The sequence below is a fragment of the Tursiops truncatus genome, chromosome 13 (assembly GCF_011762595.2).
Source record: "Tursiops truncatus isolate mTurTru1 chromosome 13, mTurTru1.mat.Y, whole genome shotgun sequence".
Classification (NCBI taxonomy): Eukaryota; Metazoa; Chordata; class Mammalia; order Artiodactyla; family Delphinidae; genus Tursiops; species Tursiops truncatus.
Window position 1 is genome coordinate 5471863 of NC_047046.1, and position 23023 is coordinate 5494885.

At 48.8% G+C, this 23023-nt stretch overlaps 1 long non-coding RNA gene across 2 annotated transcripts; it reads left to right on the forward strand.

The window, feature by feature from the left end:
* Positions 1-13714: 13714 nt before the first annotated feature.
* Positions 13715-22401, forward strand: LOC141276244 (uncharacterized). 2 transcript variants are annotated; one of them, XR_012325508.1, is made up of 3 exons: positions 13715-13827; positions 18051-18233; positions 20968-22401. It is a non-coding gene; the product is annotated as an uncharacterized lncRNA (long non-coding RNA). The 2 variants fall into 2 exon arrangements; XR_012325509.1 differs by lacking the exon at positions 13715-13827 and adding an exon at positions 15368-15560.
* Positions 22402-23023: the final 622 nt, after the last annotated feature.

Genomic DNA, 23023 nt, shown 5'->3' on the forward strand with positions numbered 1-23023 from the left:
GAATTCTGGAGGCAGGTAGACAGTTGAGGGCTGCTGTCTTCAGGTTTCTCCTTCCATTTTACACTACCATTCTTATTGTGGCCTCTGTTTGTCTCATGGTGACAATATGGCTGCTGTAGCTCCAGTCATCATGTCCACATGTAGGTGGGAAGGAGGGGAGAGGGGCAAGGGCAGATTCAATAAGTGAATGGATAAATAAACTGTAATGTACCCATACAGTGAAATAAGAATGAGCCACTGATTCATTCAACAACGTGGGTACATCTCAAATTCATCTTGCTAAATGAAAGAAGATGTGTGATTTCATTTACATGACATTCTGGAAAAGATGACGCTAGAAGAACAGTAGACAGGTCAGTGGTTGGTAGGGACTAGGGTGGGGGAAGGCTTGACTACAAAGGAACTAGAGAATGTGGGGGGTGATGATACAGGTTCTGTATTTTGATCGTGATGAATACAGAAACTCTATGTATTTGCCAACATTCATTGAACTGTTCATAAAAAGGCTAAAATGTATATCAGTTGCATCTTTTAAGTCAGTTTTTTATTTTAGGTTGGGGGGAGTAGGAACAGGTAGCCGGAAGTCCTGATGTGTAGTGCTTGCCCATTTCCATGGTGTAAATACTCCCAGCACTGCTGATCTCAAGATGCCAACAGTTTAACCTCTGCACAAAATTCTTGAAAACTGCTGGAATGCTACTGAACACTGTGTAAAATTATGCCTCAATAAATCTGACCAAAAAAAAGAACGGTTTCCAAGAAGTCTGTCCTAACAACTGCTCGCCCCTCATTGACCACCTATGTCTGCAAGAGAGGCTGGAAAAGGAAATCTTCAGCCAGGAACACACCACCCACGGCCCCCCAGCCCCTCGAGTCAAAGACAGCTTCTTAACTGCTCCAGCTGCCTCCAGGGTTTCCAGAAAGAGTAAATCTTCTCTAACAAAGCCCACAGAGTCCTCCTGGTCTGATTTGACTTAATATCCAGGCCCTCCAATCATATTCACACACAGCCTCGGCGGCACACACGCTGCCCCCCCCCACTCACAGATTTTCCTTTCTTTTCCTTGGTTACTCTCCCACTTCGGGGCTTTTGTGTTCAACGTACTTTCTACCTGGAACCAGCCTCCCCAAGGTCTTAGCACAGCTGGCTCCTTCTTACCTAGTTTTTGGCTCAGATGTCAACTGTGCAGGGAGGCCTGCTCTGACCTCTTAGGCAGAACAATCTAAGGCCTCATCAGGCTCTCCTTGCATCCCAGCATGGAGAAGTGTTATCTAAAATGACCCTGTTTTTTTTTGTTTTCTTATTTGTTGCATCTCTTTCCCCAGGACAATGTAAGCCTGCTAGCTGGGGGTAATCTTGTTCCTGCTATTTTCTTGGAAACTCAGAAACACCAGGCACCAAGTTGGTTGTTTGTCAATCCCGGCCGAATGAATGAAAAGAGCAGCACACACCTATCAGGTGCCGTCCATGCCCCCTGCAAACACAGACCCACTCACACACGCTTCACCCACTCCCCCTGAGAACACATAATCGCCGATGTGGACAGACGCTTGCACACAAACCCAGCTGGGCTCCCCTCACCTGGGAGGGGGTGGGATGGAGTTAGGGCCGACATTCGACGAGTCCCGTTGCAGGTTGACCTTCCTCTTCTGAGCTGCATTCTGGAATCGCTGAGATGTTTCCCACAGGGAAGTGAAAAAACAAAGAGCTTTTGCAAGACAGAAAGAGAGGGGACTGGCTGAGTGCCAGTGGCTGGCTGGGCTGCGGTCGGTGCCAAGGAGGATTTGAGCTACCACCAAGCCCAGCCCCCAGCTCCACTCCAGATGTTTCAGTGGTGCATGGAGAGGGGGGCCCTGGACCCTCACTCAGAAAGCCTCAGGGTGGGCTCATGTAACTCACCCCTTGCTTCCAGCTGTGCCTCCCACTGGGCCCTCTTGGGGGAATCAAGTCTTGGCGTATGAAATGAGGCCACCTGGACTGCCCCTCACTTTTTGCCATGTTGCCTTAGGTGAATTCTCTCAGGCCAGCAACCTGAACATTCCTAAGATGGCAGCCAATTCAGTTAAATAGTAATCTACGAGCCAGGCAGGCCCTGGTGCCACAGCAACTCTTCCCTGTTTTTCTTTTCCAACAGAGCCTGGATTTTATTTGGAGGATGAGCTGCTCTCTCCCAGGAGATTAATCAGATAGGTCCAAGGAAATCCTATTTCTTGTAGATCTGAGGTGGGCATGAGAATCAGGTCTAGCCAATGAGATGTTATGGGAACTCTGCTGGGGACAGACTTCCCCCCCGTAAGAAGAGAGAAGCACATGAGAAGAAAGCTCTTCTTGTTACCACCCCCTTCTTTCCTGCTCGGTTCACTGTTGTGTGAGAAAGTGTTGCCTGGAGCCACAGCAACCTTTTTATGGCTATGAGGCTAAACATGGCTGACCCACTGAGTTTGGTAGGGCAGAAATTCGGTAAGCTCCTAGGTTCTTTTTTTTTTTTTTTTTTTAATATTTATTTATTTAGTTAGTTGTGCTGGGTCTTAGTTGTGACACGCGGGATCTTTTAGTTGCAGCATGTGCAATCTAGTTCCCCGACCAGGGATCGAACCTGGGCCCCCTGCATTGGGAGCGTGGAGTCTTAACCGCTGGACCACTGGGGAAGTCCCTTGACTGTGGAGCCAAAATCAACCTGAAACTGATGCTCTCCAGGCTTCTTATTTATTATCTGAGATAATTCAATTGCTTCATAGCTGTTACTTGCAGCCGAAAGCATCCTAGTTCATTCATGGCCTTGGTACGTGGAGTTCTCTTCCCTGCCTCCTTCCCCCTCAGCTAGGTAGTTCTTCCTCATTATGCAGAGCTCATCTCCTATGCCATTTCCTCAGAGGAGCCTGCCCCGACTCCCTCCCCCCAAGAGCAGATCACGCTTTCCGCTTCGCACTCTCCTAGCATGACGTGCCTCTGAAGCTCCTGTGGTTCAACAATTGGTAAATTTCAGTCTCGTACACAGAACGGAGTGCGCCACAAGATTGTGCTTGCTTTCATTCATAGCTGTGCATAGCGCAGTGCCTGGGGCTTTCTGAGTGCTCAGCCAATATGTGTTGAATGCATGAGTGAATGTTCTGGACCTGAAAGATCTCGTAGTCCAAAATCATGATGAGATACCACTGCACACCAACTAGAATGACTAAACTTAAAAAGACAGACAGGGGCTTCCCTGGTGGTGCAGTGGTTGAGAGTCCACCTGCCGATGCAGGGGACGCGGGTTTGTGCCCCGGTCCGGGAAGCTCCCACATGCCGCGAAGTGGCTGGGCCTGTGAGCCATGGCCGCTGAGCCTGCGCGTCCGGGGCCTGTGCTCCGCAACGGGAGAGGCCACAACAGTGAGAGGCCCACGTACCGGAAAAAAAAAAAAAGACAGACAGTATCCAGGGTTGATGAGGATGTGGAGGCGCAGGACTCATCCACAGCTGGAAGGGATGTAAAGTGGCGCAACTGCTTTGGAAAACAGTCTGGGAGTTTCTTAAGAGGTTAGACATATACCTGCCGTAGGACCAAGCAATCCCACTTCTAGGTACTTACCTAAGAGAAATGCAAGCGTATGTTCACAAGGAGACTTGTACGTGAATGTTCAGAGTTGCTTTTTTGGGGGATAACCAAAAACTGGAACTAGAGCAATCGTCCATCAACAGGTGAATGGATGAGCAGACGGTGGTTTAGGCACACAGTGGGACGCTCTTCAGCAGCAATAAGAAATGAACTATTGATACGCATAACCATATGGGTGACTCTCAGCGTAACTATGCAGCAGGAAAGAAACCAGACAAGAAGAGGGCAAACTGGGCTGAGAAGGGACTGGGGAAGGGGCAGTGGAGACCAGTGCGGAGACCAATACTCTCAGAGTGGGAGCCCAAGTCCTTACAAAGTCCCACGGGATCCACAAGATCTGGCCCTGAGACCCCTCTGATTTCATTTTCTCCCCCTCCTCCATCCACTCCAGCCCTCCCCACCTCTGCCCTGCTTCCTGGACCCACCAGGCATACTCCTGCCTCAGGACCTTTGCACCGCCTAGTCCCTATTCCCCTAGATCCAAACATGGCTCAGACGCTTACTGCCTTCTAGTCTTTGCCCAAATGTCACCTCCACGGAGAGGCCTGCCCAGATCTCTTCTCTGTCTAAAAGAACTCCAGACCCCTCTTCGGCCTTGCCTTTTGTGCTTTATTTCTCTGTTAGCACTAAACTCCATTTGGTTAAAATTATAGGTATATAAACACACAAAGGAGCAACATGGATGACTCTCAAAATAATTATGCTAAATGAAAAAAGTCAGATACAAAAAGAGGACCTACTCTGTGATTCCATGTACATGAAATGATTCTATTTATATATATTTTAATCGTCTCTCTCCTGCCTTGCCCCAAAACAATAGCTGCATGTGACTGTAGAGCACCTGAAATGTGGTTGTTGAGACTGCAAAACAATTTTAAATTTTACTTAATTTTAATCAATTTAAGTTTACAATGAAAAACCCAGCTGGTTTTGACAAATGTGGACGCAAATATTAAAACAAAAGGATTTTTGGATATGCAGTGCTTGGAAGACTTCAGTCTCTGCAGAACAACTCAGGTGGGTCCATCTACCTTACTAACTGTCCATTTTATGAAATCAAACTACAGATCAAGTATTTCCGATGAGAACTGACCATCCACATTGGGATGGGCTGCAAATTAGAATATACAGTGGATTCCAAAGTGTTCACATGAAAAAAAGGAATGTAAATATCTCACTGATAGTTTTCCATGTGGATTGGATGCTGAAATAATAATATTTTGGATCGATTAGGTTAAATAAAACATTAAACTTAATTTCATCTGTTTCTTTTTTAAAATAATTTTTTATAATTTAATTTTATTGGAGTATAGTTGATTTACAATGTTGGGTTATTTCAGGTGTACAGCAAAGTGATTCAGTTATACATATATTCATTCTTTTTTTTTTAAATATAAATTTATTTATTTATTTTTGGCTGCACTGGGTCTTCCTTGCTGCGCGCGGGCTTTCTCTAGTTATGGAGAGCCGGGGCTACTCTTCGCGGCGGTGCGTGGGCTTCTTATTGTGGTGGCTTCCCTTGTTGTGGAACATGGGCTCTAGGAGCACGAGCTTCAGTAGTTGTGGCACAGGGGCTCAGTAGTTGTGGCTCGTGGACTCTAGAGCACAGGCTCAGGAGTTGTGGCGTACAGGCTTAGGTGTTTCACGGCATGTGGGGTCTTCCCGGACCAGGGCTCGAACCCATGTTCCCTGCATTGGCAGGCGGATTCTTAACCACTGCACCACCAGCGAAGTCCCATATATTCATTCTTTTTAAGATTCTTTTCTCATAGGTTATCACTGAATATTGAGTAGAGTTCCGTGTGCTATACAATTTCATCTGTTTCTTTTGCTTTTTTATTTTTCTTTTTCCTTAACGTGGCTACAGGGAATTTTTAATTCTGCATGTGGCTCACTTATATTTCCGAGCTGCTCTGGAATGCCAGCTGGGTGAAGGCAGCCACTGGTCTCTGGACTCACTTCTTTATCACCAGCATCTAGAACCTGGGCTGCCGTGTGGTCTGCGTCCTCGTTTCTCCCAGCGGAAGGGATCATCCTTCATTTGCTGACCGTGGGCGTCTGTCCTCAGAACCAGGGCATTCCCGGCCCACAGGAGGGAGAGCAGCTGCTGGGGGGGTGGGGTGGGGGAGGGGGCGCGGGCAGGGTGATTCAGTTCCCGCGCCGGGAAGGGGAATTGGGCTTCTGATGGGACCATGGCTCCTTCCCAGGTCGGGTTTGCCAAACGCCTTTCTCCCTGCCCTCCCGCCCCGAGGCCTGTGGGCATCTGAAGTTCAGATCCACTGGAAGGAAATCAGCCTGTGCCTTGTTCTCTCCACAAAACAAGAATCAATACGGCATTGATTCAGAGGAGACCGCCTCCCTCATCAAGTGCCTCCGAGCAGGAATCTTCAGAACCGCCCCCTTCGGGGAGGGGGGTCAGAAATGGGCCACTGGGTGGCGAAGGCTTCGTGTGTATTGGCTCTCCCCCGCCCAAGCATTTAAATAAATTGTGGTAAAATAGACGTAACATAAAATGTACCATTTCACCATATTTAAGCGTGCACTTCGGCGGCATTAAGTTACATTCACATTGTTGTACCAGCATCAGAACTTCTTCGTTTTCCCCAACTCACTGGCTTCCGGATTTGGGGAAGGTCAGGTGGGGTCGGGGTGCCTGGGGGCGGGGCCGGTGCACGAGGATCACGGGAGAAGGCAGGTGTCCCAGCCCGGACTGGATTTCCTCTCCGCATCTTTTCTGGGAGCCAGACTTCAGGAAATGTAGGCGCAGTCACAGAAGGGTAATTCCAGGAGGGTTGAATAGAGGGCCTATTTGCAAAGGTGTGGGCACGCCCGGGGGAAATCCTGGATTAGAAATGGAGGAGCTGTTATCACCCGGGGCTGGAAGGGAGGAGGGGAGGGAAAATTGCAGAAACCAGCAGGAGAGAGGAGGTAGCATCTGCTGCCTTGAGAGGCCTGGTGCCCCTCAGTGGAAGCAAACAGCCAGCCCTAGGGAGCCCTTGACCTCGCTCTCCCCCAGAGTCCTGCAGGGGCTCCGCATGGGCCAAGTCCATACAGAAGGAGGAGAGCAGCGGGCTGCGGGCGGGGGTGGGGTGGGGGGGGTTGTAGATCAGCCTCCAGGCAGAGAGCCGGTGGCAGCAAGGAGAAGAGTGAGGCGGGCAAACAGAAGACACCGCACACAGTGTCAGATTCGCTTCCTGGCCTAGTGAACGTCTGTGTCTGTCTTCACAGCACCCGCTTCTCCTCTTCTGACAGCAGCCCTATTTGTCTTCAGGAGATCCAGCCCTCCACTCTTAGTCCAACAATGGTGCATCCCCAACTCCAGGGAGGAGGATCCTGATCTAAGCCAATCAGCTTATTGCATTCCTCTGACCTCTGTGATTGGTCGAGGATAGCCAATTAGGGCTGATCCTGGAGACTTGGCTGTGGGACCATCTCTTTCCTGTTAGAGCCCCATCTGGGGGATGTAGCATAAAACTCCTGGCAGCCATTTTGCCACCATGTGGCATCTGTGAGTGAAGCCAACATGGAGAGAGAGAGAGAGAGAGAGACCCTCAGGCCTGATGACATTATATAAGCCCCTGGATCCAGCTATGCCTGAAGCTGAAACTATTCCTGGAATTTTAGTTACTTGAGCCAATAAATTCCCTTTTCTGCTTAAGCTCCTTTGATTTGCATTGGCTTGCAAGAAAGATTCCTGACATTATCAGTTTTTTCTTTTCTTTTTTTTCATTTTAAGCAAGCTACAGCTCTGGTTCTGGCATTCCCAAGGATTTTTTTTTTTTTTTAAGTTCAGCACGAATGCTGAGCAAGCAGCAGATGTGAAAAGTACCAAGCCATCTTCTGCCTCTGATCTTTCGGGTCAGCATTATCTCAGCAGAGAGTGGCAATGGGCCTGGAAAGGGTGGGGTCCATCGGGGCCTGTCTGGTCAAGCTGCATGTGGTACAGTGAAGGCGAAACCCATTCACCTCTGGCCTGGCATCAGGTGCTCCCGGGAAGCGATGGGGGAGCCTGGTGGTTAGAACACTGGCTCTGGGTCAGATAGGTATTGAGTCTGCTTCCACGCAGCTGCGTGGTCCTGAGCAACCTGCGTCACCTTGCAGAAGCTCAGTTTCTGCCTTCGCAAAATGCGCTAACACGGGAAAGAAAAGAGGTAAGGCCCAGAGAGGCAGTGGGGTGCAAGGTTAAGGGCCCAGGGCTCTGTGCTGGAGTCCCAGCTCCGCCACTTCTTAGCTATGGAACCCTGGACACGGCACTCCACGTTTCTGTGCCTCCGTTTCATCACCTGGAAAACAGGGACGATGATAACATTTCTTCCCTTCTTGGATTGTCCTGAGAACTAAACAACTGCGTACAGACAAAGGCCTGAAAACAGCACTAGGCACGTGGTGAAAACAGCTGCTGTTTTTAACCAAGGCCCGGTAGTCAGTGTTAATGTTGGCAAAGTTCACAATCTCTCATACTCTTGGCAATTCTCTATACAATGTCACGAAGTTTCCTCCCGCTGTGTCTGAAGGCCACTTGCTTCTTGCTGCTGGCCTGGTATTCGCCGAGCCACTTGATCTCTACATGCCCCAATTTCCTCATCTGCAAAATGGAGCATGAAGAGTCCTAACTTCACAGGGTTCTTGTTGGGATTAAATGAGAAACTACTGTCCAGTGCTTAGCACAGCACACGCCCTACGCACAGACGAGGGCTCACTAGATGTGAACCATTTTTAATAACAGTATTACTATTCCCAGCAAGATCTCTGGGGAAAAAGCCATATGTTAGTTCTGGGCACCAGAGCCCAGATGGCCAGTTCCTTCATCCCATTTCATTTTAAAGAAAATAAAAATTTAAAAAATATATGTATTTGTAGTTCTTAAAAGCAAAAGGAGATGGTTGGAATTTCACTCAGGGGATATTTTCAGCAGAAAAAAAACATCAACTTGGCCCCCGAGTCAGCCCCTGCCCTTGTTCCAGCAAATTCTTGACCTTAACCAACCCCTTAGGATCCGCTGAAGCCTTATTCAATTCCTTGCTTGGTTTAAGAAGTCATATGGGGCCAGGCTCTGGTGTTCCCAGCCTGGGTGTGACTCCCAGGCTGACTGTATCAACTGGAGGACCTTGGGCAAGGCGCTAGAATAAGCCCCAATGTTCTCATCTGGAAAGTAGGGATAATTTTACTTACCCTGCAATGTCACCGTGTGCATCAGAGCAAAAGGCATTGAAGTGGTTTCTCCCTGTGCTGGATTTATCAGTGCCTGCAATATGCCCAATGTGCATCTCTAAGTGGAGCTGCGGTTTTCCATTGAATCCCTTTTTCAAAGAGCATCTTTGTGCTCCAACAAGTTTGCTGCAGAGCACCCTGGATTACTGATGTGAAAGGCACCCAGAGAATGGAGTCTATTTCAATGATTGCATCTCCTCCCTGACTTTCACCTTCCCGGCTGCATTTAGGAGGGAACAGTTATCTTGTGTGACTGGAAAAAAGATAAAAACCCAACAAGCAAATGAACTGATTGATTAACGAAGCATGTGAAAGCACTTTGATAAAAACAAAATTCCATCACTTCAGTGAAGGACTGAGAGCCCAGTGGGATGAGTTATCAGGTTAAACAGAAGAGGAACCTGAAGAATAATGTAGGTCCTTGAAGTTCTTCCAGAAGAATATCTTGAGAATATGGAAATAGAAGCTTTTGTGCCGAGAATGGAGAATGGAGAGTCAGCAGAGGGCAACAAAGTTGGACAAGTGTGCTGACGTGACTCAGTGTGTTCACTGTCTACTGCTGCTTTTCAAGTCATCACAAAGTGAGTAGCTTAAAATGACCCACACTTCTTATCTCACAGTTTCTGTGGGTCGGGAGTCTGGACTGGCTTAGCTGGCTCCTCTGCAAGGCTGCAATAAGGTGTTGGCTGGACGGGGTCTCATCTGGAGGCCCAACTGGGGAAGGATCGCTTATGTGCTCACGTAGTGTCGGCAGGACTTCAGTTCCTTGTGTGCTGTCAAAGGAGGGTAACCAACTATTATGGGATGAATTGTGTCCCCTCCCAAATTCATATGTTGAGGTCCTAACCCCCAGTACCTCAGAATGTGACTGTATTTGGAAACAGGGTCTTTGAAGAGGTAATTAAGTTAAAATGAGGTCATTAGGGTGGGCCCTAATCCAATGGGACTGCTGTACTTGTAAGAAGATGAAATTATCATACTAAGGGAAGTAAATCAGGGAAAGAAAAATATCGTATCACTTATATGTGGAATCTAAAAAAATGATACAAATGAACTTATTTACAAAACAGAAGTAGACTCCCAGACATAGAAAACAAACTTATAGTTATGAAAGTGGGAAGGGGGGATGGGGGATAAATTAGGAGTTTGGGATTAACAGATACAAACTATTGTATATAAAATAGATAACCAATGAGGACCTACTGTATAGCACAGGGAACTCTACTCAATATCTTGTAATAACATATAATGGAAAAGAATCTTAAAAAAATATATATATATTCTTGAGCAGCTCTGCTCTTGGTAAACAGAACATTTGAAGGGAAGTGAACGCAGTGAATCATGGTGCACCGTGCATGGGCTCTTAATGCAATACTATCACTCCCATTCATGTTTCATTGGTGGAAGCAAGTCACATGACCTCACTTAAATTCAAGGGGTGGGGAAATGCAATCCTACTGTGTGCTGGGGAGGAGAACCAGAAAGGCAAGAAACGGTTTAGGGAAGAATGGCTATCACACTTCCTCCCCCGCTGTGTTATGAAGTAGGTGTAGTTATTGTCGACATTTTTCAGATAAGAGAACCGAGGCTCAGAGAGGTCAGGTAGCTTGCTCAAGGACACACAGCTTTTAAGTAGTTAAGCAAAGAAATCACCCGATGTTCTCAACCTTCACATTTCTCATTCATGCCACGTCTGTTTATGGTGTACTCTGGGACACAAACACACACACACGTGCACACACACGCGTGTGCACACACACAGAGCAAGGTGATGATTTGGAGCATGCGGGGCTGTGAGGGTCCCTCCACCCTCCCCTTGTTCCTTCTGCAGCTCAGCTGAGATCACTGTGATTTCCTGTTACTTTGTAATAATTTATGGCAAATCTAATGTGCCCGCCGCTGTGTGAGCTCATCCGAATCCCCTTCTATTGTCTGAGCCTCATACCAGGAGACGTCCTCTGAGGGCCCTGGCATCATCGCTCGGTGATTTATGGCGCCAGCTGCCCAGCCGATTGAGGCCGACCCAGTTGGAGGCTCGCTGCGCTCAGGAGAGATGGTGGAGAAAGGTCTGGTCGGTTTGTTTTATCCCCAGAGGCAACAAATCTGACAAGTGAAGATTTTCAGAAGCTTCAACCAGACAGTGCATTACATTTTCTGCTGCTGTGTCCTTAGAGGAAAAGCTGGCTAGCTGCAGATGCCTCACGGGCAGCTCGTGTTTAAAATCGACCTCAGACCTGCTCCTGCTGCCGTCTGCCCATCTCTGCGGACGCTAACTTCATCTTCTGGTTGCTGGGCTAAAATCCTCAGTCATCCCCGACTCCTCTTTCTGCCAAGTGCCAGCAGCCTGAGGCTCTCACTCCCGGCTTCCAATCCATTAAGAAATCCTGTTGCTTTTCTGTTCACAATAGATCCAGAGTCTGATCACTTTACCTAACCTCCACTGCCCTCACCCAGGTCCCAGCCTGCACTGGCCCCACTGAGTCCATTCCCCACATGGCAGCCAGAGGGATCCTCTTAAGACCTGCTCCTCTGCTCTAGAGCCTTCCATGGCTCCCACTTCCCTCAGAGTAAAAATCAAAGTTCTCACTGTGGTCTCAAAGCTCTGTATGCTCTCACCTCCTGTGATGAGAAAAACAACTTTTTTCTTTCTGAGTTGCTGCCCAGACAATTTATGGTTTGATAACCCTGCTCACACCCAGAGTCTGGACATTTAGATAAGGCCCTGGGTTTAGGCTGCCCGCCACGAGTTCCCACTTTGATCTTCCCGGGGCACATTTTAAAATAACCACTTAGAGTTAAGCTCGCAAAAAGTTACCGATCTCTGTCCCGACCACCGTGTAAGTCATCAGTGCCCGCTACCCTGCTTTCTGCCTTTTGCTGGCTGGTGACCTGGGGCAGAGAACTGCCCTTCTCTCCCCAACTCATTATGTGCCCTCGTTTCTGGGATGTGTAAGGAATAAATCTTGTGACTCTGCTTCCTTGGCAGGGGTGTATTGAAACTGCATCTTCCGTGAGAACAGCCCCGTGGGTTTCACTTCCCTAAAGTGGGAGCTTGGATGCGGAGGGAGCCGCCTGTCTCTGACCCCCGTTTTGGGCGGCTTGTGCACATTTTTTTTTTCTTTTCTTTTTTAAACCACACTGCACAGCTTGCGGAGCTTGCTGGATCTTAGTTCCCTGACCAGGGTTCGAATCCAGGCCCCCAGCAGTGAAAGCACCAAGTCCTAACCACTGGACAGCCAGGGAATTCCCAATCTACACATTCTGTTTTTTTTTTTTTTTTTTTTTGGCTGTGCAGCATGCAAGATCTTAGTTCCCTAACCAGGGACTGAACCCGCGCCCCCCTGCAGGGGAAGCGTGGATTCTTAACCACTAGACCACCAGGGAAGTCCCAGTCTGTACATTCTTAATGCAACATACCAGCTCAGGCTTCTCAGCACACGCCCCCACGCCCTTTCTGCCTTCGTTTCCCAATACTGATCCCTTCGCTGACTCAGCACGAGCCACACTGGCCTCCTAATAGTTCCTGAAATTTTCCAGGCACATTCCAGCCTCCGGGCCTTTGCACTGGCTGTGCCGTCTTCCTCTTTTAGGTGAACCGACCCCTTCCCGGTGGCGACGCCTCTGCTACTCTACTTAAAATTGCACCTCCTGGGTTCCCTGCCCTGTTTTATCCTTAACACTTACCAATATCTGACATAGTACATGGGGGAGATTAATAGAATGGGTCTTAGAGCACTTGAAACAGTGCCTGCAGATGGAAAAGACTACGTAAGTGTAAGCCAGCATTAGGTTTAAGTCATATGTAGTGAGAAGAAGAGGGGAAAAGCACATCTACTCCATCTTCTGGGAAGCACCAGTCCTGCCACTACTGTGGTTTAAAAGCAGAGACCTCTAAGAGTTGCTCTGAGCTGCACATGACTTGTTAACAAAATACAGGTTCCGTCAAGATCCAAGTTGACAGTTATTGACTTCAGTTCTGCCACTGTCTTTTCTATTTTAGACGCAGCATATGCTCTGTTTAAGGTCCTGGACATTGTCACCAGCCCTTAGAGCTGCCAGATTCTGAGTGTTGTGCCCACCGGGCCATCAGCCGCAGTGCCCTGGGGGCTGGTGTTCATAGCGTGCTGCCTGTACCCGCGCTCCGCCACCAGCCTCCCCACCCTTCTCTGCCTCTGCAAGCAAACTTCTCCTCGCAGGACCTTTGCACCTGCTGAGCCCTCCTCCCAGGATGCTTTTCTCTTCCCTCCTCACAAGGGCGTTACCACGCATCTCTCAAGGTTCAGCTCCATCATCGGTGGTTTCCTTAGGAGAGCTTTCCCTCAGCCCCCAAGGCTAGGTCAGGTCCCGTATTATAGGCGTCCCTAGCACAAGCGCCTCTTGTTTGCAACGCTAAGCACAGCTGACATTCATGCACGCGGTACATTGTTTTGTGACCTCCTCCCCCTACACACCCTGTGAGGACCACCAGGGCAGTGACTTATCTGTTTTTGTTGACAAGGGTTTCTCCAGCACTCCACGGTGACCGGTTCCACAGTGCTGGCTGGCAGGCGCTCAGTAAATATTTGCGGAATGTATGAATAAGTGGCCCACACTCAGTGTCTAAAACAATGGCTTCCTCAAGCGAACAGCACAGAGTCTGGCACAGAGGATGTGCGAGCAACATATTTTGGCCTTGGCTTCTGTTCCTCACCCTCTACGCCTTTCCACCTCCTCCCACTGCCCAGCTCCTTCCAGTCTTCTAGCTCCTCCCACTGCCCAGCTGCTCCCAGTCTCCTAGCTCCTCCCACTGCCCAGCTCCTCCCACTCTGGGAGCGGAGTTTGCTTTTCCACAGCTTGATTTTGGCTTTAACCACGTGGCATAGCCCTTGCTGGATTTTACTTGTGCTTCTGCTCCTTTTCCATCCCCATGAGGAGAGGATGCTGGTCCCAGAGAGGATGAGAGAGCTGAGCCTCTGAGCCGCTCCATCACCCAACCTGCAGCGGCAAAACCCATCCAGGTGACGCCTCTAGAGACTGCCAGGTGAGCCAGCCTAGAGCAGTGGGTCCCGGCCACCCTGTACTCAGCTAAATCGATGCTCATTTTGTTATGCGCTGAGCTTCTGTGATTGTTTGCCGTGCAGCTTATAGTAGGTGTTCAGTAAAGCTTTGTTCATATTTGAACATACAGCCACAGGCAATGAAAGGTATCCTGATAAAGAACCCATCAGGGACGTAGTAGGTGCTTAACAAGCGATGTTCCCTTCTCCCCACGTCTTCTTCTCTAAACACCAGTAGGTCATGGAGGGCCATATTTGGAACATCTTGGCAATCTTTACACTGTTAACACTTGACTATTAATTAGGACAAGAGACCCGGATTCCACCAGCCACCTGACTGCCCTGTCAAACAGGGCATATCTATCTTTCTCGATTTCTGGTCCAGCAAAGTCTCTTGTTCCCCTAGTGAAGGAGCCCACGTCTGGCCGGAAGTCACTCCACAGCCCCAGACAGGGGTGGCTGCCTGTCTCTCTGCAAAAAACTGGAAACTCTCTCTTTATCCAACTCGGCTTCTGCTATTTACTATAAATAATCAAATAAGATCTTCTCCCTCCCTCCCCTCCCTCCCCTTTCACATGCAAAAGCCATAATTATTTCAATGCAACATCCTGTCACCAGTCCTTTCAAAGGAGACACAATTAGTGCTGTCTGGGGACCCAATATTTCATGTTTGTACACAGTGATTATTTCAGCAAAGAAAGTCGAGAATGAAACCTGGAGCTGTGTGTATCTTTGAGACACCCCTTCTTGCTCTCTGTGCCACCCAGAAATGAGACTTCCCAGGCCAGGCCCCGGGCCCTGTGATTCCCTTCCCCTTCCCCCTGTGTGCTCTGTGCTCACGGCTTCAGCTGGTAACCCCTTGGTGAGGTCACGGGGCCGCGCCCCTGAGATCAGAGTCTGGGTCAAGCGTGCTGACTGTGGATTTAATAAGACACGGTTCGCTTCCGGCAGGCGGGGCCCGGGGACAGGTCCCAGGGAGTAGAGGCCTGCTGTTCCTGGCCGTTCCTGGCCATTAGCTCTCAAACTAGATTTTCCACAGGCTTCAGAAGGACTTTTGGACGCTGGGGACAGGCTGGTGCCACATCAGCTCTACACTTAGACAGCCAGGCCGAGCCTGCCGCAGGTAAAGAAGGGGATGGGGGGACTTCCCTGGTGGTCCAATAGTTAAGAATCCGCCTTCCAACGCAGTCGGGGAACTAAGATCCCACATGCCCTGGGGCAACTAAGCCCGCGCTGCAACTACCGAGCCCGCAGGCTCTGGAGCCCATGCCACAACTAGAGAGAAGCCCAGGCGCCGCAACGAAAGATCCCACATGCCACAACGAAGATCCTGCGAGCCGCAACTAAGACCCGATGCAGCCAAATAAATAAATCAATGTTAAAAAAAAAAAAAAAAAAAGAGAGAAGGGGATGGGGAGGTGGACGCCCAGGGCTGTGGTCTGAGTCCCCGTGTGGCCCCTGCTCCTACAGAACCTTGGCCAAAGCAGGGTACTTCTCTGCACCTCCGTCCCCTTTTCTCTGAAACAAGAGATTTCAACTCCTTCTCTTCAAAGTCGCGGATGCCAGTGGCCTCATGCAAGTTTCACCCTCTCAGCAAGGCCTTCCCGGATCACCTTATAACTGCAGCCCGAGAGAGAGGGATACTTACAGGAGTGATTTACTGGGGCAGAAGGCCGCAGAGAGAGGCAGCATGGAGCACGGGAAAAGCACAGGAAAAGTAAGCACGTGGTCTCAGCCTGGTTCCGTGCAGGGATCTGGGCTCTGGGCTCTGGAGCGTAAATTGCACCAAGGTCATTCCTGTCTTCAGCCAGGCGGGTCAGGGTTTGTGTGTGTGCGTGTTTTATATATATAATGTTTTTTGGGGGGTTTTTTTTTTGCTTTATTTTTTATTGTAGTAAATGTACGTGCTATAGACAATGGTGCTTCCCCTACAAAATTCATACATTGGAATCATCCAGTATCTGTCCTTTTCCCTCTGGCTGACTCAGCGTCACGTTTTGAGGTTTACCCATGCCGTAGCGTGTATCAGTACTTCATTCCTTTCCCCCCCCATATACACTCTCTCTCTCTATTTTTTTTAATAGACTTTATTTTTTAGGTTCACAGCAGCTTCGTTACTTTTTATGGCCAAACACTATTCTATTGTATATGTAAACCACATTTTGTTCATCTGTTGATGGACTCGTGGGTTACTTCCACCTTTCGGCCATTGTGAATAGTGCTGCTGTGAACATGAGTGTGTAAGTATTTGTTCACATCCCTGCTTGCAGGGGCGGGGGGGATGTCTGTTGTCCCCACTACCATGTCAGTCGTTGGTCATATTGCCAAGCTGAGAGAGAACTTCATGGTCAAAGGTAAGAATTTTTATTGAGGAACGATACACAGGAAGGTGCGCAAATCTTAAATGTGAAGCCAGATGGATTTTGCCCGTTTATGCCAAGGTTATTAGAACCCTGATCCAGACGTGGGAGATTCTGATCACCGCAGAAGTTGCCCTCGTGCCCGGCAGAGCCCACCCCTCCCTTCCAGGGGGCACTATTGTTGGGCGCTGCATCACCGTGGATTCCTTCTACCCATTCCCAAACCTCACTTCGATGAAACGACAGTGTATGAGCTCTTGACAGACACGGTGTCTGACTTCTTCCGCTTTCCGTGGGTGGCGAGAGTCGTTCGTGTTGACGTGTAAACCAACTGTTTGTTCTTTTCAAATTTCTGTGCAGTTTTCAGTTGTATGAATAGATCACAATTTATTTTTCATTCTAGTGCTGATGGACGTTTGGGTTGTTTTCCGTTTGGGGCTATTTCAGAGAAAGCTGCCGTGGATGTTTTCGTCTATGTCTTTTGATGGTCCTCTGTACCCATTTTTCTTGGGAGCATGTCTGGAAGTGGGATTACTGAATCATAGACTAGGCATGGGCTTAGCTCTAGTAGCTACTGACAGTTTTCCAAAGTAGCTGTCCCAGTTTTCACTGCCATCTATAAGGTCTGGGAGTTCCGGTTGCCCTACTTATCAACACTTGGAATGCCAACCAAAGGTACATATTTTTGATATGACATGGCCCCCAAACATTGTTCAGTACGTATCCAATCAGAGTCCAGTCAGGAAAACAGAAATCACCCTAGGTGTTTCAACAAAAAGAGTCTAATACAGGGATTTGGTCACACAGGTGATGGAAGAGCTGAGAAGCCCAGTGGTCAGTAACAGCAGGAAGCCACTGCCGTTGCTAAACTAGAGGGACAGATGGAGGAGGTGGTAGCACCCAAACTAGGGGCTTGGCCATCCAGGGGAACCAGAGCCCTGGCAGGGCTGTCTGGCAAGAGCTAGAGTTACAGTAGACACGCAGCAGAGATGCAGCCACTACTGGAGAAAACCACCAAAGGAGAGAATTCCCTGGCAGTCCAGTGGTTAGGACACCTGCTTCCGTTGCAGGGGGCATGGGTTCAATCCCTGGTCGGGGAACTAACATCCCGTAAGCTGCGTGGCAAACAAACAAACAAACAAACAGAAAACAAAGAAGAAAGAAGGGGAGAAATACCCTGAATACTCTGGGTGCTCTCTTCCTCCCGCCCTCCAGTTCCAACCAGTGCCTCCCATTGGCTGACACTGGGTGGAAGCCAGCTGATTGGACATCCCAGCAAATAAAGGTCGCAGACAAGGGTAGGGCAAGCAGGCAATGACCTGCACACACAACAGAGGAACCACTCGCTGTGCTATACTTCCCAAGGCATGGTCCACTACTTTAGGCGTGATTTAAGGATAACTGGTTATATTAATTTTTTTTTTAACTCACTGGTTCACTTTAGAACCTAATCCACAGGTAAAGATTCTCTACTAGTATTTAAGGTCTGACTCGTTATGGGTGCCCCTGCTCTCAGGCCAAATGTCAGCGGGTCCCACGTCACAATCCCTTCCCAAGATGCCTTAGAAAACAGAGAGTTGCCCTTTTCCTTCAGGAGGGCTGAAGGGCACTGGCTAAGTAAGCGTCTGGGCCAAGAGCTGGTCAGCCTGGGTTTAATTCCCGCCTCCCCTTTGACAGCTCTGTGACCTTGGCCTTTTCTCAGCCTCTCTGAGCTTCAGTTGTAAATGAACAATAACACTACTTCCTGGGCTGTTGTGAGGATTAAGTGAGCTAGTCTGAGTAAAGCAGCTTAGAACAGGCCTGGAACATGGTGAGCATTCAATAAATGCTTGTTTATTTGTTTTCAGCTGCACCTGAGGTGAAAGGGTGCCCTCTACACCTGTCACAACTGCAGCGTGAATAAGCCCGGGCTGGCGACTTTAAGACCAGAGTACCTGGGATTAACTGAAGTAACCCTCGTGAAATGGACAAGTGGCTTAAACATCTCCCTGCAGAGAAGCGACAGATGGAGGATAATTCCAGTAATACAGGTGAGCAGTAAGAAAACGGCTGAGTAATACAAGAGGACACATGCATACATTACAAGTTAAGAAATATTCCTATCATGGGGATTGGTGCTCAAATTTTATTTTTATTGTCACAGGGTACATCAGAAGTGTATGGAAGATTCTAGTTTGGCTGACCTTCGGAGGAGAGTGGGGTCACAGACTCCAGCTCTCATGGGACTGGTTAGACTGTGTTCCCAACTGGTAGTGTACCGTTGGTGGTATGCAGGATAATTTTAGCTGGTACACAGTTCAGCTGTTTCTTTTAATTTGAATAACTTCCACATTTACTGCAACATGGACTAGAGAAAAATAAAATAGCACATATGTCTTTGGGCAATATTGGTGGAATAAAATTTCCCCAAAGACCTACATCCTCCCAATGGGCGCAGTAGTCTGACATAAATTGTAGTAAAGTGATGGCTTCAACTATGTATGAGCAAATGAATTTAAATAGTTAGCATAAGAAAGGGTTTTTTTTTACCACACCACCTATAGTTTATGGAGACAGTCTGTGTAGGAGAAGTCTGGGTTTGGAGGCTGGGGTGTGGGGCTGGAGGAGAGGACGCTGTGTGTGTTTGTGGGAGGAGGAGGGCTCTAGCTGGATCTGCGAACTTTTAATTCTGTAAAAAGAGAGATCTGCAGCAAATTTGGCAAAGTGTTAATATCTGTTTAATTCGCATGGTTGGAGATAGACAATCTGTTACTGCTATTAACTTTACCCTTTCTATGTTGGAAATAGTTTGCAATTTACAAGATATTGAGAAAATGAATTTGGAATAGGGATGATGTAATAGTTGCTGGAGTTCAGTTTGCTATTTGAAATATTTTTCCCTATGGCGGGTAACACTTGATGGGTTAGAAGTATTTAAATCACATTGCCTCTACACACAAGTCCAAAATATACAAGCATGGTTGGGTCCTTCTGTCATTCCAAATGTCACCTCTGTGATCAGTGCTAAGGCCTCAGGTATACCCTCAAAAAAAGATCACTTCCTTTCAATCTAAACAAGGCTACTTGGAGGCTACCCCCAAAACCTTGAAACCCTGTGACTGCTTGGACACTTTATTGTCATTATGAGTTAGGAAAACATTTGAAAGAGAACCCCGGAATGGGAGTTTAAACAAGATAGAAGTTTACTTCTCAGAAGAAAAAATCAGGAGGGAGTCATGGCTTGCATCTCATGGTCTAATAGGGCTGCTGCAGCTCCAGCCACCACATCTGAATTCCAGCCAGTAGAAAGGAGAAGGCCAGAAGACGACCATTTCTCTTCCCTTTAAGGATCCTTCCCAGACATCAAACATATCGCTTCTACTTACATCTTGGTGGCCAGTACTGAAACAGAGCAGTATGCCTGTGTGCCTGTGGTGCAGGAAGCCATACTGAGAGTGGGAATTTGCAGCAAAGTAAGAATTTATTACACGGCACCAAGCAAGGGAGTGGGAGACAAGCCTCAGATCCACTCCAACTTGGTGTCTGAGTTAAGGGTTTTTTTTAAAATAGGAAGAACAAAGGAGGCTGAGATTACTCATCATCGTGTGACATTTCTTAATCAGGATTCAGGATGTTTCTGGTTTATGATTTTCTGGTCAAATGATCCACGGCTCAGGGGTCTGTGAGTCCACATTGCCCTGGAGAAACAACCTGAGTTTGTACGTTAATGATGAGATCTATAAAGAGCAATTTTAGTACATTAATGATGTCATCAACAACTGCAATTTTAGCATCTGACTCTGGGTGATTGGTGTTCAGTTAACACAGGATTGAGGTCAGAGGGGACAAGAAAGGGAATAAAGTTTTGCATGGAGAGATTAATCGTAAACTCAATAAGGGAACTCAGCATTAGGGGGACTCAGATTCAGGACTGAATTGTTCGGCCACGCCTAGCTGCAAGGGAGCCTGGAAATGTTGGCTTTATTCCCGCCAGCTGTGCGCCCAGCTAAAATTCAGCGTTTCTCTTACTCAGGAGGAAGGGGCCATTGGATTTGGGGGGACAACTAGGACAGTCTCTGCCACTGTGCTGCCAGGGTGGAGAGCACAAAGGGCCCTGGCTCGTTGCCCTCCAACCACCTCCTCTTCTCCTGGAGCTCAAGGGAGGATCTGGGGGCTGTGGCCATGAAGCTTCATTGGAGTAACTCCGCTTTGCCCACCACACTGTTCTTGGCTAGGACTGGGGCAGTATTTGGAAGGATTCATAGGGTGAAAAGGATGTGGTACTTGGGGGGGTGCGGGTGAAAGGTCCATCTGCCGGGTTCCAACTGTGCATCCTCGGAATTACTGCCTTGTTGTAAAGTGGGAATAAAAGTCGTACCAGCCCCCGAAGGTGGTCAATCCGTTTTATAGGATTTAACACTTAGGACATTAGTGACCCAAAACTAACTTCCTTCCATCCTGTCCTCCCCTCCCCTCCGCTCTCCTCTCCTTCCCTCCCTCCTTCCAATGAAATATACGTACGTATGCATTTACATATATATGTAAAGGGAGCTAATCTTAAGGTGCTTGATGAATTTCCCCATGTGTGTATATACCCAAGTAACAACCCCCCAGCTCCAGATACAGAACATTTCCAGCCCCCAGAAGTCTCCTTTGGGTCCCTTCCTTGTCGGTAGCACCCACCCTGCTGAGTGAACCACGATTCTGACTCTCTCCCCGTAGGTTAGTTTCCTGGCAGAATTTCATAGAAATGGCATCATCTAGAATGTGCTTTTTTGTGTTTAGCTTCTTCCGCTCAACATAACGTCTGTGAGATCATCCACGTTATGTGTATCCGTGGCCCCGTTTCACAGAGGAAGAAACCCAGGCTCAGACAGACTAAGGGAAGTGGCGTCGGAGGGAAGCCCCAGCTCTCCGAGGACGTCCCGTTCTTTGTTTGAGCACCGTCCCCTGATGGTCCATGCTGATCGCCAGTGCAGGCATTCCTTCCTGTGCTGGGGCTTTCCTCCCACGCACAGTCGGTTGGGGATCGTGCCATCAGCAAAGGCTCTGACCTGCTAAATCACATCCATCAGACTGGCCACACTCCTTCCAGCTGAGCTGGTAACGCGATCATGTGATCACGCCGTGGCGACTCGGTTCCCGTGGCCCGTTCGTCATCACTTCACAGGCGCTTTCTGTGGACTCGGGTCAAATCCTCTGTGTCAGCACGGTGTGTACCCTGTCGCACCCCACAGGTGACCCTGTAGAGGTTCCTGGCTGCATCTGTGCCCACAGACGCGTGTCCACGTGCGCACGTGCCTCTCTCTCTGGCAGAAAATCTTTGAGGTGGAACCCAATGGGCTGGGTTTAAATCCCGACTCCACTACTTACAGGCTGTACCACTTTGCCCTAGTTACCCTCTCTGTGCCTCAGTTTCCCATCTGTAAAATGCGGATGAAGACAGAACCCACTTCTTGGAGTGTATTCATTTCCGGGGCTGCCACAACAAAGTACCACAGACTTAGTGGCTTAGAAAACTGAAATCTAATCGCTCACAGTTTTGGAGGCTGAAATCAAGGCATCCGCAAGGTTGCCTTGGGGTCGCTGGGGGAGAATCTATTCCATGGCCCTCTCTGAGCTTCTGGTGGTTGCCGGCCGTCCTTGATGTTGCTTGGCTTGTAGATGCATGACTCCAATTTCTGCCTCTGTCAACACATCACTGTCTTCCCTCTGTGCGTCTCTGTGTCCAAAGTTCCCTCTTCTTATAAGGACACCAGTCATTGGCTAAGGGCCCACCCTGATTGGTATGACCTCATCTGAACTTGGTTACATCTGCAAACCCCCTATTTCCAAAGGAGGTCACATTCATGGGTTCCAGGTGGATGTGAATTTGGGGGCGACATGGGTTAATGTGAGTTAATCTCTGTGCCATGCTGAGAACAGCCCTGGGCACCTGCGTAAGTCATGTTCCACAGTAGCATTTGTTATCATCACTGGCACACGGGAGGAATATAAATCCCGCTGTCTTTTAAGTGGCTGTCGGGGAGGGAGTTCCCTGGCCGCCCAGTGGTTAAGACTCGGCGCTTTCACTGCTGGGGCCCGGGTCCGATCCCTCATCGTCGTCAGGGATCGAAGATCCCGCAAGATGCGCGACTCGGCCCAAACAAAGAAAGAAACAAAGAAAAAATGGCTTCGGGGGTTCTGTTCCATGTGGCCAAATAGAACCCTGACGGGGACGTGAACCTCATGCCTGAGGCTGGCCGGGTCCTGGCTCTTCCCAAGGACCCTCCTCTGTCTCCAGGCCCCTCCCCCGCCAGCATTCAGCTGCATCATTCAGCTGGGTAGGGTGCAAGAAAGCAATGGAACAGAGGAAGCTTTCCTCCAATTCTGTCTCTCCAACAAGGAGAGCTTAATGAGGCAGTTAAGCAGAACTATTTTCTCTTTATCTCCCTCTCCATCTTCCCCAGCGATGTCAGTGCACGGAGCTGGAGGGCCCTCGAAGATGAGAAGAGCCTGTCCCCCTCGGTTGCAGGAATAGGTGAGGACTCAGAGGGGGGCAGCGGCTGGGCCAAGGTCACACAGCGAGTCGGTGGGATCACTGGCTTGGCAAACCCTGGCAGGAGAGGGGTTGGAATGGTCCACGTGGGGCCTGTGGCAGGCTGGGATACGCGGGGCCTGGCCAGAGAGCGACGTCACTGTGAAGTGGCACTGCCCAAGTGGACGACATGGACTCTGTGTATGAGGTCAGCTGAGTTTTCAAGAGAAGCTGAAATCCACCTTTATGAAGGACGCCATCTAGCAATTCAAAGTTCTAGAAAACCCAGCGTAGGCCACCCAGAGTGGTCCTCGCTGAGAACAG